General features: G+C 38.6%; 1 pseudogene across 1 annotated transcript in view; it reads left to right on the top strand.

The window, feature by feature from the left end:
• The first annotated feature begins 1,873 nt into the window (after positions 1 to 1,873).
• Positions 1,874 to 19,491, top strand: part of LOC149803083 (uncharacterized) — a 40,034-nt pseudogene continuing 22,416 nt past the window's right edge. Inside the window, exon 1 of the transcript XR_016420288.1 lies at positions 1,874 to 2,414. The product of XR_016420288.1 is annotated as an uncharacterized LOC149803083 (transcript). The remainder of the gene's footprint in view (positions 2,415 to 19,491) is intronic.

The following is a 19,491-nucleotide window of genomic DNA, read 5'->3' as shown; positions in this document are numbered from 1 at the left end:
TTGAAGTAGTTACAGACGTTGATGCTGATGCTAAAGCGTCTGCCATATTTTGCCCACCACCTATGGAGTGACTATTACGGTCAGCTGACCATCCCTGGCAAGGATAACACTCTATAAGTAAGCTCCGAAACCAGTCATGGTTGAAGAGCTATTATGACAATCGAATAGGAAGGTGTATAAAACCCTAATCAAAATTTATTATCATCTAACAAAATTCTTTAAAAATGTTCACAAACACGATACACACTAAGGGGGAAACATGTACACATAAAAACCATTTCAAGTTTCGGCAATAGGGGGTCCTCTCGTTGATGGAGTCTGAGAGGGACCACACCAATAAACCAATTCAGAGGTATATCTAAGAATGTATATATGTAACTAAGTATGTTTTGTGATGAAATTAGATACATTGGGAGCGTGATGCTGTAATGATTGGAGCAGTTGTGTTCGTGAGCGTGAGAGCAGTGATTCTAGCGAGTGAGAGAACCTTTATCTGCTTTCGTGTGTCAAGTATCAGGTTTCAACTAGACTGAATTATAGGCTGAGAAAGACGCGAATGTTTGAGAAGGGGAGAGGTTTTTGTAGCTTTCAGTGTGAAAGGATTAGTTACATTTTCTCTCTCTGTTCTAACGGACACTTAGATTGTAATCCTACAAGAAGTAGGGGTTTTCTTGTGTAATGCAACACAAGGGTAAAGGAGTGAATAGAGTGTAAATTGTAAATAAACGTGTAAATAGGAGAAGTGTTTTGTGGATTTATTTCTGAACCCATCACGTTACAGTATCTTGGCGTGAAGTTCTTTTTACAGCCATTAAAGGTAATACAACAAAATGTGAACAATGTTAACCGTATGTGTAATATTCATGGTAAGTCTAATCTGGTGGTTCATGTATTTCCAAATCAGAGCAATTCTAACTATTACTGCAGATGCTGTGAACGATAGTTTCTGGATGTCTTGATATCCATCCATGCACCCATACGTATTACTGTCCGTATGTATGTATGTATGTATGTATGTGCTTTATTTGAGAACGTCTGTATCTATGTATGTACGTACAGGCGTAGCTAGGTATTTATTTACACAAATTCGAACGCAAGAACGCACATTTGTACTCGTGCATTTTGGTGTGCATATATGTAAGCATGCATCTTTATATTTTTGTTTCTTCGTCCGTCGATATTTATGCTTAACTCAGTACATCTGGCTAGCTAGCTATCCATCTAGGGAAACTAATGAAGGTGATTACATTCTTGAACGGCTAAATACCATGACACGTTTCAATAAGCAGAATTGTAGCAAACGTCTGACTAAAAGACTGCATTGGAATATACACCCCATTTCCCGTTCATTGACTTGTTCCTAGATGAAGCTGTCTTCCAGGGGCTAGTGCTACGTATATAATACCCAAGCGCCAATTGGCTGTACCTACATCTGTTAAGTTTATAATAGCCAAACGCCAATCTGCTTCTATCTGCAGTGGGAGGTCTTGACCTGATCTGACTAGCTGATCATATCATCCAACCATGCGAACGTAGCTAGTATTACCAAAGATTTATATCCAAATAATATGGCTCTAAAACCCGTCCATAAATCATTTTTATACAATCTTTGTTTTCATATCTTGTTTAAACAATATATTGTTTTAGCCGAATACTCTCTTGCTTAAACAAACATTAATTTTTTCTTCAAAAGACGCTATTATCATGTTTAAATGAGATGCTATTTGATTTAAATAATGCATTATCGTGTTTAATCAAAATATTATTTAATTCAAACATGATGATAGTTGGTTTAAACAATATATTATGTTGCTTAATTAAGATTTTATGTAATTCAGACACGATATCATCTTTTGCTAAAAAAGATATTATTAAGTTTAAAAAAGATTTGTTTAAACAAGATATGAAAAATAATGTAATGGCACTATCCAGCCTCTGAACTTTCTAATATGTACTAAGCTTTTAAATTAAGACATATGTTTAAAATTATTTAAATTAAACGATGGGGTTTCGGTAGCTGTATCCCACACCTCCACTTTTAAACAAAAGCAAAAACAATCTACCCTTGTAAAGAGGAAAGTCTTTTGTATTAAACAAATCTGACAGCTGTTGATATTTGTTACGCGGAGAGTGTAGATCAGTGGCCTCACCAGCAGACTTTGTAAGAAACAGCTGAGTAACTTGCAGGACGATGCTGTTGACTGACTTTATGGGTCTTTACGACGATGATATCATGTTACACAAACGCGTTCCGGTAAAGGCTGAAGTGGAAACGTTGTCGGTGATTTTCAAGATGAACGTTTTTCCACGCAAGGAGATAAACAAGTGGCGTTATCAAAGAGCAATGTCGGTCACCAAAATTTAGAGCGCTTCGTTATTTACTGGTTGCCGTAGCATCACATAGACTGAAAGAGGTAAACACTATCTCTCTTTCTCTCTCTCTGTAGCTCTCTCTCTCTCTCATATTTGTTCATTCTCTCTCTCATATTTGTTTATCACGAACCCTGTGCTAGGAACGCGTATTTTGTACATGAGGGTCTAAATACTGTGGAAGTGAGTAATGAATTGAAGTCGCTATGGAATTAAAATATTTAAATGTAAAGGTAAATATAGATTAAAGATAGAATTAAGGAGTTAGAACACATTGCATGAAATGCTTTAAAGAAAGGAACGATTTTGGTGTGCTTAATTCTGAAGTTTCTTTCATGAAGTAGATATCAAGGGGAATTTTTTTTGTCTCATTGTTAAAAATATGATTGTGTTTAACTGCGTGTGATTTCTTTGACTTGGAAGTTTCCAAAGTTACCAGTCTTATTGTACGTCGAAATCAGTCTAGAGCCGGTTAATTTCATGTGACGTATCAGCATCTGCTTCTCTGTCGACTTTCATGTCACATACTTGTTGCGAACGTGTTACAAACATGTATCGAGAGAGAGAAAAGCATTTTAGTTCTGCAATCTTTCACTGATGTACTGGAGCGTTTGTATTTGTGAAGAATAGAATAACCTTATCTGTCACTGCTAACAAAGGTATTTACTGGTTAATTTCGCCCACACAGTCACTGATTTTGTTTGTTTGTTTGCTGTAGTCTTTAAAAGCATAGACGAGTGGACGCGAATGACTGCATGAAATGATTTTTAAATAATCACTTTATTTCTCTATGGGGATTTAACATTGTTTATCGGGATAGCAATGTATCGGAATTTAACTTTATTTTGACGTATCTATGTGGATTTAGCATTCTGTATCAGTATAGCAATGTATCGGAATTTAACATTATAAGACGATATGGCGGTTACATGAATTGAACATTATGGGAATTTATAATGTGGAGTAAGATACTATGATGGGAATTGAACATGACGGGACTATGGAATGCCATCGGCACCAAGAATATGAAATAATAACAAAATTCGTACCTTTGAAGTAAAACAAGCATAAATGTAAAATATAAATATTATATCTTAGACTGTAAGATCAATTCTCAATTAAAACTAACGAGAGTAGTAAATGGGGATACCCTAGCGACAATGGGAATTAGCATTAAAAACACCCCTGGGACAATCTGGCGACAAGGGAAAATTAACATGGAGAAAAATCGTGGGACAATCTGGCGACAAGGGGAAATTAACATGGAGAAAAATCATGGGACTGTTGAACTACAAGGGAAATGAACATGGAGAAAAATCGTGGGACTGTTGAGCGACAAGGGAAATGAACATAGAGAAAAATCGTGGGACTGTGGAGCGTCAAGGGGAATTGAACATGGGAATAGAGTGTGGGTCTGTCTAGGGACTAGGGGACTTTAGCATATGGAAATTGAACATGGTGGGTCTGTATAGCGTCAAGGGGAATTGAACATGGTGGGATTGTCTAGGGACAATGATGGTAGAGGGTCAAACACAACAGAGACAGAAACATACATACACTAGTACAAGCGTGAGATTTATATTTAAAGCATTACCAAGACCTGAAATCTTGCTGGGGTGTTAAAAAATTTGCATAACTGTAATGATGCTATAAATAGCTTTAATCAAGGAAATGCTCAACGACAAAATGGATGTGACTAAAAGTAACGTTAAAATGACGAAATTGTCCCAGAATTTAATGGAAAATAAACATATCCCCGAAAATTAAGTTACAATGGTTCAGACTAAAATGGATAAAATTAGTAACTACTTACAATATCAACTTCTGTGACGATCATGGATAAATACCTATGTATCTATAATCAGCTGAAATTCCTATGAAATCCCACTATCTATTTATAGCTCCAACTTGTGGGTTTTTCCTTTGGAAAATCCCACTATCTTTTTATAGCCTCAGCTTGAGTGACGTTCCTGTTTATGAATTCTAGTATATATGTATAGCTACAAAATGTGGAAATCCCCAAGTCGATATTTATAGTCTCAAAATTTCCAGCGTCAGTGACGTCACTGTACTGAACACTAGGGGATAAATGGCAACAGTGTTGCAAGTGGCTGACCTGAATACGCGCTACTGTAGGTAGGTAGGTAGAGTGTATCTGATAGGGATAAAGTGAGTTTTATCGGGACAAACAGAGACCAATACACACACACACACACACAACATACGCGCGCAGACTCTCTCTCACACACACACACACACATACACACACACACACAGAGGGAAGAGGAAAAAACAAACCCCAAAATATACTATCCACACTCGGGAGGAAGAAAAAAAAAACAACCAAATATACGATCTACACAACGTACGCGAACAAACACACACAGACACACACACAACATACGCGCGCAGACTCACACACACACACATACACACACACACAGAGGGAAGAGGAAAAAACAAACCCCAAATATACTATCCACACTCGGGAGGAAGAAAAAAAACAACCAAATATACGATCTACACAACGTACGCGAACAAACACACACACACACACACACAACATACGCGCGCAGACTCACACACACACACACACACACAGAGGGAAGAGGAAAAAACAAACCCCAAATATACTATCCACACTCGGAAGGAAGAAAAAAAAACAACCAAATATACGATCTACACAACGTACGCGAACACACACACATACACACACACACACACACACAGAGGGAAGAGGAAAAACCAAACCCCAAATATACTATCAACACAGAAGGGAGATAATACAAACCCCAAATAAACTATCCACACAAACGTACGCGAACGCATACAAACCCGAAATATACTATCAACACAGAAGGGAGATAATACAAACCCCAAATAAACTATCCACACAAACGTACGCGAACGCATACAAACCCCAAATATACTATCAGCACAGAAGGAGATAATACAAACCCCAAATAAACTATCCACACAAACGTACGCGAACGCATACAAACCCGAAATATACTATCCACACAACGTCGCTAACGCATACAAACTCCAAATATGCTATCCACACTCGGGAGGAAGAAGAAAAAACAACCAAATATACGATCTACACAACGTACGCGAACACACACACACACACACACACACACACACACAGAGGGAAGAGGAAAAAACAAACCCCAAATATACTATCAACACAGAAGGGAGATAATACAAACCCCAAATAAACTATCCACACAAATGTACGCGAACGCATACAAACCCCAAATACACTATCAACACAGAAGGGAGATAATACAAATCCCAAATAAACTATCCACACAAACGTACGCGAACGCATACAAACCCCAAATATACTATCCACACAACGTCGCTAACGCATACAAACCGCAAATATACTATCCACACTCGGGAGGAAGAAGAAGAAAAACAACCAAATATGCGATCTACACAACGTACGCGAACACACACACACACACACACACACGCACACCACAGAGGGAAGAAGAAGAAAACCATTATACACTATCCACACGCAGTGAAGAAATAACCCTTTATATATATATACTATCAACAGAGAGTGAAGAAAATAACCCATTATATTCCATCAACACAGAGTGAAGAAGAAAAAGTTTTTTGAAAGCACCTAAGCCCTCACCTGCAATGACCAACTCTGCCAAACACCTACACCCCACCCACCCCCACTCCCAACACTACAAAACCCATTTAACCCGTTATTTTATGGCATCAGTGTGTGATTTAGGAAACATCAAGACACAAAATGAAGGACGAATAGACCGACTATTGTTTACGGACTTGCATGCCTAAAGAGCGTGCGTGAAGGAAAACATCCTTCCATTTCAATTCTAACTAAAACATGATCCAAAAAAATAGAGAGAGGTGAAAGAGCACAATTTCATAAAGTGTGAGTAAAAACAAAACACGCCATCCTTATTATACAATGTCAAGACCAAGAGACACTTACGTTTTCTTTCTGGTCTATTCTCTTTTAGAAGGTAGTATGAAATTTCACATCAGGGCCAACGTATCGGCTCACATTGTCAATTTTTCCATTTCCATGTTTTTACTGGCACAAGTTCTTCATCATCTTCAATTTCTTCTTCTTCTGAATCCCTCTTCTCTGTTTCGTCTTGTTTTTGTTTCTTCTCTTTTCTCGTAGGGCACTCTGAATTCCAGTGTCCTTTCTCCTGACAACGATATTAGGTATCTTGACTTTTGTCTCTCTTTCTTAGACGAAGCAGGTATTCTGGAGACAAATACCCATTTACCTTTGCAGATATAGCAAACTTCATTAGCACTTACACACTTTCGTATGACTCTCATCAAATCAACGACCAAAAGAGTAAGTTTTGTTGCCACTTTCGCATGTGAATTATGCTTTCGTATGACTTTTAGCAAATATTTGACCAGCAGGTCGATCTGTGCTGACTCTTCCATCTTCTTGATCGTTTGAGAGCGGAATGAATACTCTGACGCTAAGACACTCTCCTTATATACATGGACCTGCTGCGTATGAAACCTAGTCAAATGTAATTTTGCAATAAGATGAAACGATTTCATTGAGGAAGTAAAAAGCAATGATGTACCGTATCGCCTCACACAAAACCTGAAGTTTTAGTTCAAATCCGTGTCAGCGATTTCGAAGACGACATAACTGAGCTTTAATCAATGCTCTCCAATTATGCCACAAAACCACGAGTCCTGATTCACGCCAAAAGAAATTTCGTTCGGTCCATAAAAAATGGTATCACATCTGAGAAACGCAAAAACGAACTTCCAGAAAACTGAGAACGACGGCTTACACCTACAACGTAAATGTGTGAGTTCAAGTAGTGCGTAAAACTTAGTCAAATTAGATTTTTATAGTCAAGACGAAACGATCTCTTTTCGAACAAGAAAGCAGACACCAAGCGACAATGGCGATCCGTGTCACACAACACTTTTCAAAATGTATATTATCAGAGGTTTGTTCTAGCGATCTGCACGGTTAAATTAAATGTTGATGTATTTTGCAATAAGACGGACACAATTTCCATGGGATCGCCCATGGTACGAATGTTCGTGCATTAGTTTAATTTTTAAAAATATTTTTTTATATAAATCGCCTATAGGATAGACCCAGTAAAGCATGGCCATTCTCGTCACTGTCTGAATAGCTACTCAAGTCAATTCGAAGCGAACGCGGTAAGAAAATAAGTAATGCCAATGAAATGGCTTACAACGGGTGATGCATTGTTTTGTTCTAGGGCTGTGTGGCATAATAATCCCTATGTTCTTGCGTTGTTACCATTACAGTGCAGACAGACTGAAATGTGAACTTACAAGCCCTCTTTCTGTGTGTTGTACCATTTCCTCTTACCACATCAAAATACTGAGCGTCACAGTATTGGTTCGCGTTTTCAAGCTGACCATTTTTTTATATCTCACTTAAACATTTCGACATAAACACTCACATCGGTAGAGTCAGAACAGACGTGTTACAGTATTGAGGGGCATGTTATCTTTTCTTTTTCAAACTAATAAATTTGGGGTTTGTATGAAGTAAAGAACCGAAAGTACAGTGAAACTCAAGGATGATGACCAAATCTGTCTGTCTATTGATGCGTGTATTTACTTAAGAAGAAATATGACCTCTAAAACACAAAAAGATACGGCAAGCATGATTAGATTAAACACAACGATGTTTTCCTTCACGCCCGTGTAATTTAGAGTTTCAATCGTCTTTGAAGACAAACTTGGTCTCCTTTTGTAGGGCTTGAAATAATAAAAAAATTGAAAAATCTTAAGCACTTTGCTATAGATAATTTCATCAACAGACCAAACAACATAAATACCGTTACAACAATAGAAAGCCTTAAATCTTCTATCAAAAAGAAATGCATGAAAAAAATTAAAGATTAACGATAACTAACCAATGAAACCGAATTTAACAAAGGCAATGACATGTGAAGAAATGCCTCTCACTTTGGAAAGGTAGGCGAACGTACTCTGTCATGCACCGTCAACTTGAAAAAAATTATAAACAGAGAGAAACCTGAATTCAAAATTCAGTTGTTTCTTTTTCTTCAAAATTATTTCGTTTCTTTTTTCTTTTTTTTTTTTTTGGAACAAATCTAAGCACTAATATAGAGTGGAAAAGGGAAAATGCACATACAAGCTTTGATATTTCTGAAAAAAGGAGGGGATATTCCTAACGTTCATAACCACCTATATATGCTTGGACTTGTCTGTGACTTATCCACAAAACAAGATATACATATTTCTGGTCAAGCTGCAAGTGTGTGCGTGTTTTTGAAAATGGTAAAAATTGGATATACAATTTTCTCGTGACACTTATAAAGTGAAGAGTCTGTGCAAGTGTCAAAAGCCAAAGTCATATAAGTTTTGTCTTTTGTACGGCTTGTAAAGATTTCTACTTTAGAAAATGTGAAGTATCACAAGTTATTATCACAAACAGAAGTGGAACATAGGGGCTTGCAAGAAAGAAAATAACCCAGACAGTTGGTGTCATCAAGAGTGCTAGAGACGGTACCCGAACTTGCTTGCCTGCTTACTTGAATTAAAGTGATTTTCGCTCTAATGGAGCATGTATCACTGGTTTAATAACGCACCGCGTGATTTTTAATTACTCCTGGGGAAGGAAAGAGAGCCTCATCCCCCAGGCTTTTATGTACTCACAGACTATTTTTAAATTTAGCCACTCAGGTGTAGGACTAACTAGTCCTTAACAACCTGACTGAAAGACTTTAAACATGAGTGGGAATTGTCTCACCACACACTCATTTTTCTGTCCGAGCGTGGTAAAGGAGGAAAAAGGTGCTCAGCAAGACAGCCATGGATGTTAAGTACTCACCAAAACGCTAGCCCGTACTTATTTCAAATCAAGTCCCGTTTTTGCTAATGGACAATAAAAGGTACCAATAATGTGTTAACCACCTGTGCAATTAGTTCAAATCTAACGAGTCTGTTAAATTTCCTACTTCCTAACATATCTGTCTAATATTAGTACTTAGTGTACATAAAAATAGCCATACTGATCTTATTTTAAATTATTATGTCTAAGCGACATATACCAGTTTGGTCACTGTTAGGTTTAAAAAGTTAAGTTTGTTGTGGTGTTCCAATGGGTCAAGTTTGTTTTGAGAATAGTTTAGTCAAGGAGGGATACCAAGCCAAATATGGTTCCCTATTTAATAAAAATCAATCTTTTGGAGCCCTAAAAAAAAAGTCTGTTTTTTCTGTTAGAAGGTAACACGTCTCTCTTTTGCTTTCACGTTCTTTCCCGCACTCCTAGTCTCATGATTCTTGATATCAGGAAATGCGTAGCCATGATGGGCGGTAATGTAAGCAGCGGTTTCTACCAGTTGACTGAGGGGGTATCCAGTGTAGGTTTGTCTGTAGAATTGGGGAAGAACTCTGACCCCTAATCCCCATTGAGAAGGTCTTGGTTTAAAGGTGTCTAGAGATTTGTAGGCAACGTATTGTATGGCTGTAATAAACTGCCCTGCTATGTTGACGTCATACAATGCTTGATCTAGCCCCATTTCGGTGTACTTCTCAACGAGGGTCAGCGTCCCCCTCCTCCTCAATCGGCTCAATTTCCTCTTCTGGTTCTGATACTAATTCTTCAGTTGAGGTAGATAGTTTCAAATCCGCTGCTATCGTGTCTGTCGCTGTTATTGTTGTTGTAGTTGTTCTTTCAGCTGAGATTGCCTGTAGTATCGGAGTGAGAAAAGAACGTAGTGCCTCCGATAATTACATTTGAGTTTGCCATACCGTTTGTGTAACATAATTGGACCTTTGTTTTGCCACCACTCTTTCCGGGACGGGTTGTTTGTTAGGTATAGTCGGCTGTTGACTAGCTGTTATTTGTGTTCTCGAGGTGGGTGGAGTGCTAACTGGCTAGGTCTGCATTTCTTGCTCCCGCTGCTGTTGCGTATATTTCTTCCCTCCACACCGAGTTCTGGACCTAATTCTTCAAATTTCATTGTACCCGAACTTACATTATCCATATTATCACCAACAAAAGAAAACAAAACGCACAGACCTAAAAGAAACACTCATTCACTTTTTACAGAACATTACTATTTTTAAAATTTTGATAAGCGACGGAAACGAACAACTTAGAGTCACACTTTCTAACCAAGATAAAGAAATCATGTGCTGATAGACTCACTTCTGTATTTTTTCTTCTAACTGACTAACGTATCATAGGCAATGGAATGTGATTTCTTTTCGAGAGTTTGGGGTAGCCCTGAAATTTTTTTTGGGAAGTTGAAGCTATGGCGATCGCTTAGGTTATAAGATGACGGCCTCCTCTGACGACAGGCTTTCTCACAGGATAAGGTCTGCTTCTTCGGAAAGAGAAGAAGAACTCTTTGGTGTCGATAAAACTGTTAACAAAGCCTCTGCCAGGTTCATGCTGCTGCTGCTGTTGCTGTTCTCTCTGCTGTTTATGAAGTCTATACTTCTCCGTCCATTCTTCTTTCTCCTTCTTGAATTCCTCCTTGAAGAGCTCTTCTTTCAGGTCTTCAGTGACTTTCAACATTATGATATTGTCTATCTCTTCAGGTCTCGGTATCAGACTTGGCATGACCCTATGCAAATTCACATAGGCTTCGTTCAACTTGGCTTATCTTGAGCACATCTTCGTAGGAAGATGAGTCGACAATGGATGGACAGACTGGAGACACAACACAACACAACATTTTTGAATCTTATAACCTAAGCGATCGCCATAGCTTCAACTTCCCAAAAAAAATTTCAGGGCTACCCCATGCTCTCGAAAAGAAATCACATTCCATTGCCTATGATACGTTAGTCAGTTAGAAGAAAAAATACAGAAGTGAGTCTATCAGCACATGATTTCTTTATCTTGGTTAGAAAGTGTGACTCTAAGTTGTTCGTTTCCGTCGCTTATCAAAATTTTAAAAATAGTAATGTTCTGTAAAAAGTGAATGAGTGTTTCTTTTAGGTCTGTGCGTTTTGTTTTCTTTTGTTGGTGATAATATGGATAATGTAAGTTCGGGTACAATGAAATTTGAAGAATTAGGTCCAGAACTCGGTGTGGAGGGAAGAAATATACGCAACAGCAGCGGGAGCAAGAAATGCAGACCTAGCCAGTTAGCACTCCACCCACCTCGAGAACACAAATAACAGCTAGTCAACAGCCGACTATACCTAACAAACAACCCGTCCCGGAAAGAGTGGTGGCAAAACAAAGGTCCAATTATGTTACACAAACGGTATGGCAAACTCAAATGTAATTATCGGAGGCACTACGTTCTTTTCTCACTCCGATACTACAGGCAATCTCAGCTGAAAGAACAACTACAACAACAATAACAGCGACAGACACGATAGCAGCGGATTTGAAACTATCTACCTCAACTGAAGAATTAGTATCAGAACCAGAAGAGGAAATTGAGGCGATTGAGGAGGAGGGGGACGCTGACCCTCGTTGAGAAGTACACCGAAATGGGGCTAGATCAAGCATTGTATGACGTCAACATAGCAGGGCAGTTTATTACAGCCATACAATACGTTGCCTACAAATCTCTAGACACCTTTAAACCAAGACCTTCTCAATGGGGATTAGGGGTCAGAGTTCTTCCCCAATTCTACAGACAAGCCTACACTGGATACCCCCTCAGTCAACTGGTAGAAACCGCTGCTTACATTACCGCCCATCATGGCTACGCATTTCCTGATATCAAGAATCATGAGACTAGGAGTGCGGGAAAGAACGTGAAAGCAAAAGTGTGGAATCGTTTCCTTGCTTCATGGTCATCAAATCAAAAGATGAAACCAAACCCCTAGCCGCACTATCGCCATTTATAATCGAAAAGACTATACTTGGATTAGCCGGCAAACCAAAAATCGTTAAAAAGATTAAATCAGGTGGTCTGCTTGTGGAGTGCGAACGTAAAGCACACACTGAGAACATTCAAAAAATTAAGGTATTTCATGACATCCCAGTGACTTGTTTCGCACACACATCTCTAAATACATCAAAAGGCGTCATTCGTTGCCGTGACTTGGCTGGAGTCAACGACAAAGACATCGTAGAGGGGATGAAAAGTGAAGGTGTCACTGCAGTTCGTAGGATTCGTATCAAACGAAACAACGATCTGCAAGACACCAACACCATTATACTCACCTTCAACAGACCAACGGTACCTAAAGTTGTCAAAGTTGGGTTCTTACAAGTTAGGGTTGAGGTATACATACCAAATCCCCTCCGATGCTACAAATGTCAAAAATACGGTCATCATGAAGACCGCTGTTCCAGAAACCAAGTATGTGGACGATGTGGAGATCCTTCTCATCGGGAATCCGAGTGCAAAGCCACTCCGCATTGCGTCAACTGCGGCAAGGAACACCATGCAAATTCAAAAGATTGCGATATATGGAAACAGGAGAAGGAAATCCAAAGGATCAAATACACATCCAACATCCCGTATCCAGAGGCCAGGAAGCTTGTACAAACTAGAACATCACTCCCCGGCCCATCCTTCTCAACCATAGTAAAAAGCAATCAAAAAGCAACGAAAGACGACCAAACCCAAACAGACCCACCTGAATCCCCTTCCGTCTCGAACATATCGCATTACAAACCCCCAAAAAACTCAACATCGACGCAAACAACGTTCAACAATCCTCCACCATCAAAATCACCAAAGAGTAAGAAAAAGTCGACAGGAAATAGGCAGCAAAAAGGGTCTGATGACCCAATAAAACTGCACAATAGGTTTGGAGACTTTGAGGATATGGATGCAGAAGAATCTGCTCCATGTCCTCAAGGTGGCTCCAGACCTAACAACAAAAAATTCACCCCCGTACTTCCTCCAGATAAATAACCAAAGACATTGCCTCCGCGAAAGGACTAATCTAGCTCCAGAATCTTCAATATTAACTTGTAATGAAGAACACCATCATACAATGGAACTGTAGAGGACTTAAAGCCAACTACAATGATATTCTTTTGCTCTTAAACGAACGTGATCCTGCAGTACTATGTCTTCAGGAAACATTTTTGAAAGATACAGATAACATCACACTTAAAAACTACTCCCTGTTTAACAACTACTCTCATAATGTTGATAGGGCATCAGGAGGAGTTTCTGTTATTGTGAACAACAGAGCTCCTCATAGCTTCATTCATTTAAACACCAATTTACAAGCCATTGCTGTAAGCGTCACTCTACATAGAGTGATTACATTTTGCTCTATTTATTTACCACCAAACACTAACCTAGTACCAAACGAACTCGACAATCTTGTTCAACAGCTTCCCGCACCCTTTGTTTTACTCGGGGATTTTAATGCCCATAACATTTTATGGGGATCGAATCATATAAGTGACAGAGGTCGCAAAGTTGAAGACTTTATTTCTAGACACGATCTGTGTCTATATAATACCAAAACACCTACATATTTACACCCAGGCACGGGTACATACACAAGCATCGATTTGACAATTTGTTCTCCTTCTCTGCTTTTGGACTATGAATGGAAGGTCGCTGATGACCTTCATAGCAGCGATCACTTCCCAATCTTTCTTGTAAATCTTAACTCTACAGTCGATGAAGTAATTCCACAATGGAATTTAAAGAAGGCCGACTGGGCCAAGTTTGAAACACTGTGTAAAACTAGGCTGAATGAGGATACAGTTTTCAATGTTGACGACACCATTCAGCATTTTACATCTATTTTAATAGAGATTGCAGAAGAATCCATTCCCAAGTCCTCGCCATATTGTAAAAGAACCCAAAAACCTTGGGTCACTAAGGAATGTAAGGAAGCCATTAAACTACGCCGAGAAGCATTAAGGAAATTTAATAATCAACCGACGCCCGAAAACTTAAATATATATCGTATTGCCCGGGCCAAAGCTCGCCGCATAATCAAAGAAAGTAAAAGAGCATCATGGAATAAGTATGTTTCTTCTTTAAACTCTCGTTCCTCTGTTAAAAAAGTTTGGGACACTATACGCAAAATAAACGGAAAGAGAAAGCAAAACCCTATCCGACATCTGACACTGAACAATAAGAACTTTAGTTCAAAACGTGACATTGCAAATATTCTTGCTGACAGTTTCTCGAAAAATTCCTCATCATCTAATTATTCAGAAGCCTTCCGAAAACTTAAAACTCAAAAAGAAAAGTCACGTTTAAAATTCACATCCAACAACTCGGAAAGTTATAATCAATTGTTCTCACTATCGGAGCTTAGGGAGGCTTTAGATAAGGCCCATGATACATCCGCTGGGCCTGACGAGATACATTACCAGTTTCTGAAACACCTTCCAGAATCATCATTAACATCTCTTTTGAAACTCTTCAATGATTTATGGATTACTGGTAATGTACCAAAAATCTGGAAAGAAGCAACTGTAATACCAGTCCCCAAACCCGGTAAAGATAGCGAAGACCCCAACAGCTATCGACCAATTGCACTCACAAGCTGTGTGTGCAAAACAATGGAACGAATGATCAATTCTCGGCTTGTCTGGTATTTGGAAACTAACAATTTAATATCTCCTTTCCAAAGTGGCTTTCGATATGGCCGGAGCACCAATGATCATCTGGTTAGACTAGAAACATTCATTCGCGATGCATTTATTAAGAAAGAACATTTAGTAGCGGTTTTCTTTGATTTAGAAAAGGCCTATGACACGACATGGAAGTACGGGATACTAAATGACCTGAACGATCTAGGTCTAAAAGGCCGTCTGCCCTCTTTCATATCCAGCTTTCTCTCCGACAGAGAATTCAAAGTACGAGTGGGCTCTACCCTCTCAGATCTGCACGAACAAGAGATGGGTGTGCCCCAGGGCAGTATTTTATCTGTGACGCTCTTTAACATCAAAATTAATAGCATCACCAAGTGTTTGACTCCTGGTGTGGATTGCTCGTTATACGTTGATGATTTTCTAATCTGTTATCGGTCAAAGCACATGCATACAATTGAAAGACAACTGCAGCAAAATATAAACAAAATTCAAAATTGGGCCAGTGGAAACGGTTTCAAATTCTCGAAATCAAAAACGGTATGCATGCATTTCTGTCAACTACGAAAACATCACGATGAACCGAACCTCACGCTGGATGGAACACCTATTCCAGTTGTTGAGGAAACCAAATTTTTAGGTATAATCTTTGACAGAAAACTGACCTTTATTCCACACCTAAAGAACTTAAAAGCTAAATGCTTAAAAGCACTTAACCTACTTAAAGTAGTAGCGCACACTGACTGGGGTGCTGATAGAAAAGTCATCCTAAATTTATACAGAACGTTTATTCGCTCCAAAGTGGACTATGGTTGCGTTGTGTATGGTTCTGCCAGAAAATCGTATCTTAAAATGCTTGATCCAATTCATCATCAGGGAATAAGACTGGCTCTGGGAGCATTTAAAACATCCCCGTGTGAAAGCCTTCTAGCTGAGGCGAATGAACCACCGTTATCGCATCGTAGAGAAATGCTTTCCGCACAGTATGCTCTGAAATTAAAATCAAACCCTCTGAATCCTGCTTTTTCGGCTGTTTTTCAACCCAAATACAAAACTTTATACGAAAATAAACCAAACGCCATACCTTCCTTTGGCATTAGAATATCATCCAGCCTTGACACTACAAATATAGATCTTTCTAAAATTCAGAAAACATCGATCTCTGAAACACCACCCTGGCTAATTAAACAACCAAAAGTACGTTTTACGCTACACGATGGAAAAAAATCCGAAACAAACCCTTCTATCTTCCACAACTCTTACCATGAACTCCTCACCGAATTTAAAAACTACACCAGAATTTACACTGATGGATCAAAGGATGAGGAAAAGGCTGCTGCAGCCTTTGTTTGTGGAAATCACACAACGCAAGTTCGCTTACCAAATGGAGCATCAATTTTTACAGCCGAAATCAGAGCAATAGACCTTGCTCTGCAACATATAGAAAAGAACCGTATTTTAAACTGTATCATCTTCTCCGACTCGCTATCAGTACTCCAGTCACTACACAATAGAAAACTGGGGAACCCATTATTGAAAAACATACTCGTAAAAAATACCGAGCTGAGTGTCTCCCACAATATAATATACTGTTGGTTACCTAGCCACATTGGTATTAAAGGTAACGAAAAAGCAGATCGCGCTGCTAAAATGGCCCTTTCTCAAGAACCAACTGATTTTAAAATACCATATACTGATTTTAAACCTTGTATCAGAAAGTTCTTACGTCAGAAGTGGCAGGCATCATGGAATGATGCTGTAAATAACAAACTTCACGCAATCAAACCGACTCTAGGAGAATGGACTCCTTCCTACAGAACCATTCGTAGGGAGGAGGTAGTCATTGCAAGAATCCGAATTGGTCATACTTTTATCACCCACACCCACATACTAAAAGGTGACGACCCACCAGAGTGCGTTTCTTGCAATGAACCATTCACTGTCAAGCACTTTATGATAGAGTGCTTTGACCTACAACCTACGCGCGATCGTTATTACATTGTGCATGACATGAAAGAACTTTTTGATAATATAAACATCACTCGTATTATAGAGTTCTTGAAAGCCGTAAATATTTACTCTAAACTCTGACTTTTATGCTATCACCTTGTGCAGTTTTATGCAATATATATACCGTCCCATTTTAATACCTATTGATCATTTTTACATCTCCCGTTGAGCGGGAACCTTTATTTTGCACCGTTATCATCTTACCGTTTTTTAATTTCAACCATTTGTTCTTTTATATCGCTGGTCGATATAGGACCTTTTGTAAGTTTTAAAAGATTATAGCAATAACACTTTGTTTGGCGCTAAATAGCCTAAAAGTGCTGATGCGCCGTTAAAAATAAATCAATCAATCAATCAATCATTGCCTTTGTTAAATTCGGTTTCATTGGTTAGTTATCGTTAATCTTTAATTTTTTTCATGCATTTCTTTTTGATAGAAGATTTAAGGCTTTCTATTGTTGTAACGGTATTTATGTTGTTTGGTCTGTTGATGAAATTATCTATAGCAAAGTGCTTAAGATTTTTCAATTTTTTTATTATTTCAAGCCCTACAAAAGGAGACCAAGTTTGTCTTCAAAGACGATTGAAACTCTAAATTACACGGGCGTGAAGGAAAACATCGTTGTGTTTAATCTAATCATGCTTGCCGTATCTTTTTGTGTTTTAGAGGTCATATTTCTTCTTAAGTAAATACACGCATCAATAGACAGACAGATTTGGTCATCATCCTTGAGTTTCACTGTACTTTCGGTTCTTTACTTCATACAAACCCCAAATTTATTAGTTTGAAAAAGAAAAGATAACATGCCCCTCAATACTGTAACACGTCTGTTCTGACTCTACCGATGTGAGTGTTTATGTCGAAATGTTTAAGTGAGATATAAAAAAATGGTCAGCTTGAAAACGCGAACCAATACTGTGACGCTCAGTATTTTGATGTGGTAAGAGGAAATGGTACAACACACAGAAAGAGGGCTTGTAAGTTCACATTTCAGTCTGTCTGCACTGTAATGGTAACAACGCAAGAACATAGGGATTATTATGCCACACAGCCCTAGAACAAAACAATGCATCACCCGTTGTAAGCCATTTCATTGGCATTACTTATTTTCTTACCGCGTTCGCTTCGAATTGACTTGAGTAGCTATTCAGACAGTGACGAGAATGGCCATGCTTTACTGGGTCTATCCTATAGGCGATTTATATAAAAAAATATTTTTAAAAATTAAACTAATGCACGAACATTCGTACCATGGGCGATCCCATGGAAATTGTGTCCGTCTTATTGCAAAATACATCAACATTTAATTTAACCGTGCAGATCGCTAGAACAAACCTCTGATAATATACATTTTGAAAAGTGTTGTGTGACACGGATCGCCATTGTCGCTTGGTGTCTGCTTTCTTGTTCGAAAAGAGATCGTTTCGTCTTGACTATAAAAATCTAATTTGACTAAGTTTTACGCACTACTTGAACTCACACATTTACGTTGTAGGTGTAAGCCGTCGTTCTCAGTTTTCTGGAAGTTCGTTTTTGCGTTTCTCAGATGTGATACCATTTTTTATGGACCGAACGAAATTTCTTTTGGCGTGAATCAGGACTCGTGGTTTTGTGGCATAATTGGAGAGCATTGATTAAAGCTCAGTTATGTCGTCTTCGAAATCGCTGACACGGATTTGAACTAAAACTTCAGGTTTTGTGTGAGGCGATACGGTACATCATTGCTTTTTACTTCCTCAATGAAATCGTTTCATCTTATTGCAAAATTACATTTGACTAGGTTTCATACGCAGCAGGTCCATGTATATAAGGAGAGTGTCTTAGCGTCAGAGTATTCATTCCGCTCTCAAACGATCAAGAAGATGGAAGAGTCAGCACAGATCGACCTGCTGGTCAAATATTTGCTAAAAGTCATACGAAAGCATAATTCACATGCGAAAGTGGCAACAAAACTTACTCTTTTGGTCGTTGATTTGATGAGAGTCATACGAAAGTGTGTAAGTGCTAATGAAGTTTGCTATATCTGCAAAGGTAAATGGGTATTTGTCTCCAGAATACCTGCTTCGTCTAAGAAAGAGAGACAAAAGTCAAGATACCTAATATCGTTGTCAGGAGAAAGGACACTGGAATTCAGAGTGCCCTACGAGAAAAGAGAAGAAACAAAAACAAGACGAAACAGAGAAGAGGGATTCAGAAGAAGAAGAAATTGAAGATGATGAAGAACTTGTGCCAGTAAAAACATGGAAATGGAAAAATTGACAATGTGAGCCGATACGTTAGCCCTGATGTGAAATTTCATACTACCTTCTAAAAGAGAATAGACCAGAAAGAAAACGTAAGTGTCTCTTGGTCTTGACATTGTATAATAAGGATGGCGTGTTTTGTTTTTACTCACACTTTATGAAATTGTGCTCTTTCACCTCTCTCTATCCCTCTGGATCATGTTTTAGTTAGAATTGAAATGGAAGGATGTTTTCCTTCACGCACGCTCTTTAGGCATGCAAGTCCGTAAACAATAGTCAGTCTATTCGTCCTTCATTTTGTGTCTTGATGTTTCCTAAATCACACACTGATGCCATAAAAT

This window comes from Sinohyriopsis cumingii, chromosome 3, assembly GCF_028554795.1.
Source record: "Sinohyriopsis cumingii isolate HCF-2022 chromosome 3, ASM2855479v2, whole genome shotgun sequence".
Classification (NCBI taxonomy): domain Eukaryota; kingdom Metazoa; phylum Mollusca; class Bivalvia; order Unionida; family Unionidae; genus Sinohyriopsis; species Sinohyriopsis cumingii.
The sequence above is the reverse complement of the archived record's forward strand: the minus strand, read 5'-3'. Positions and strand labels throughout refer to the sequence as shown.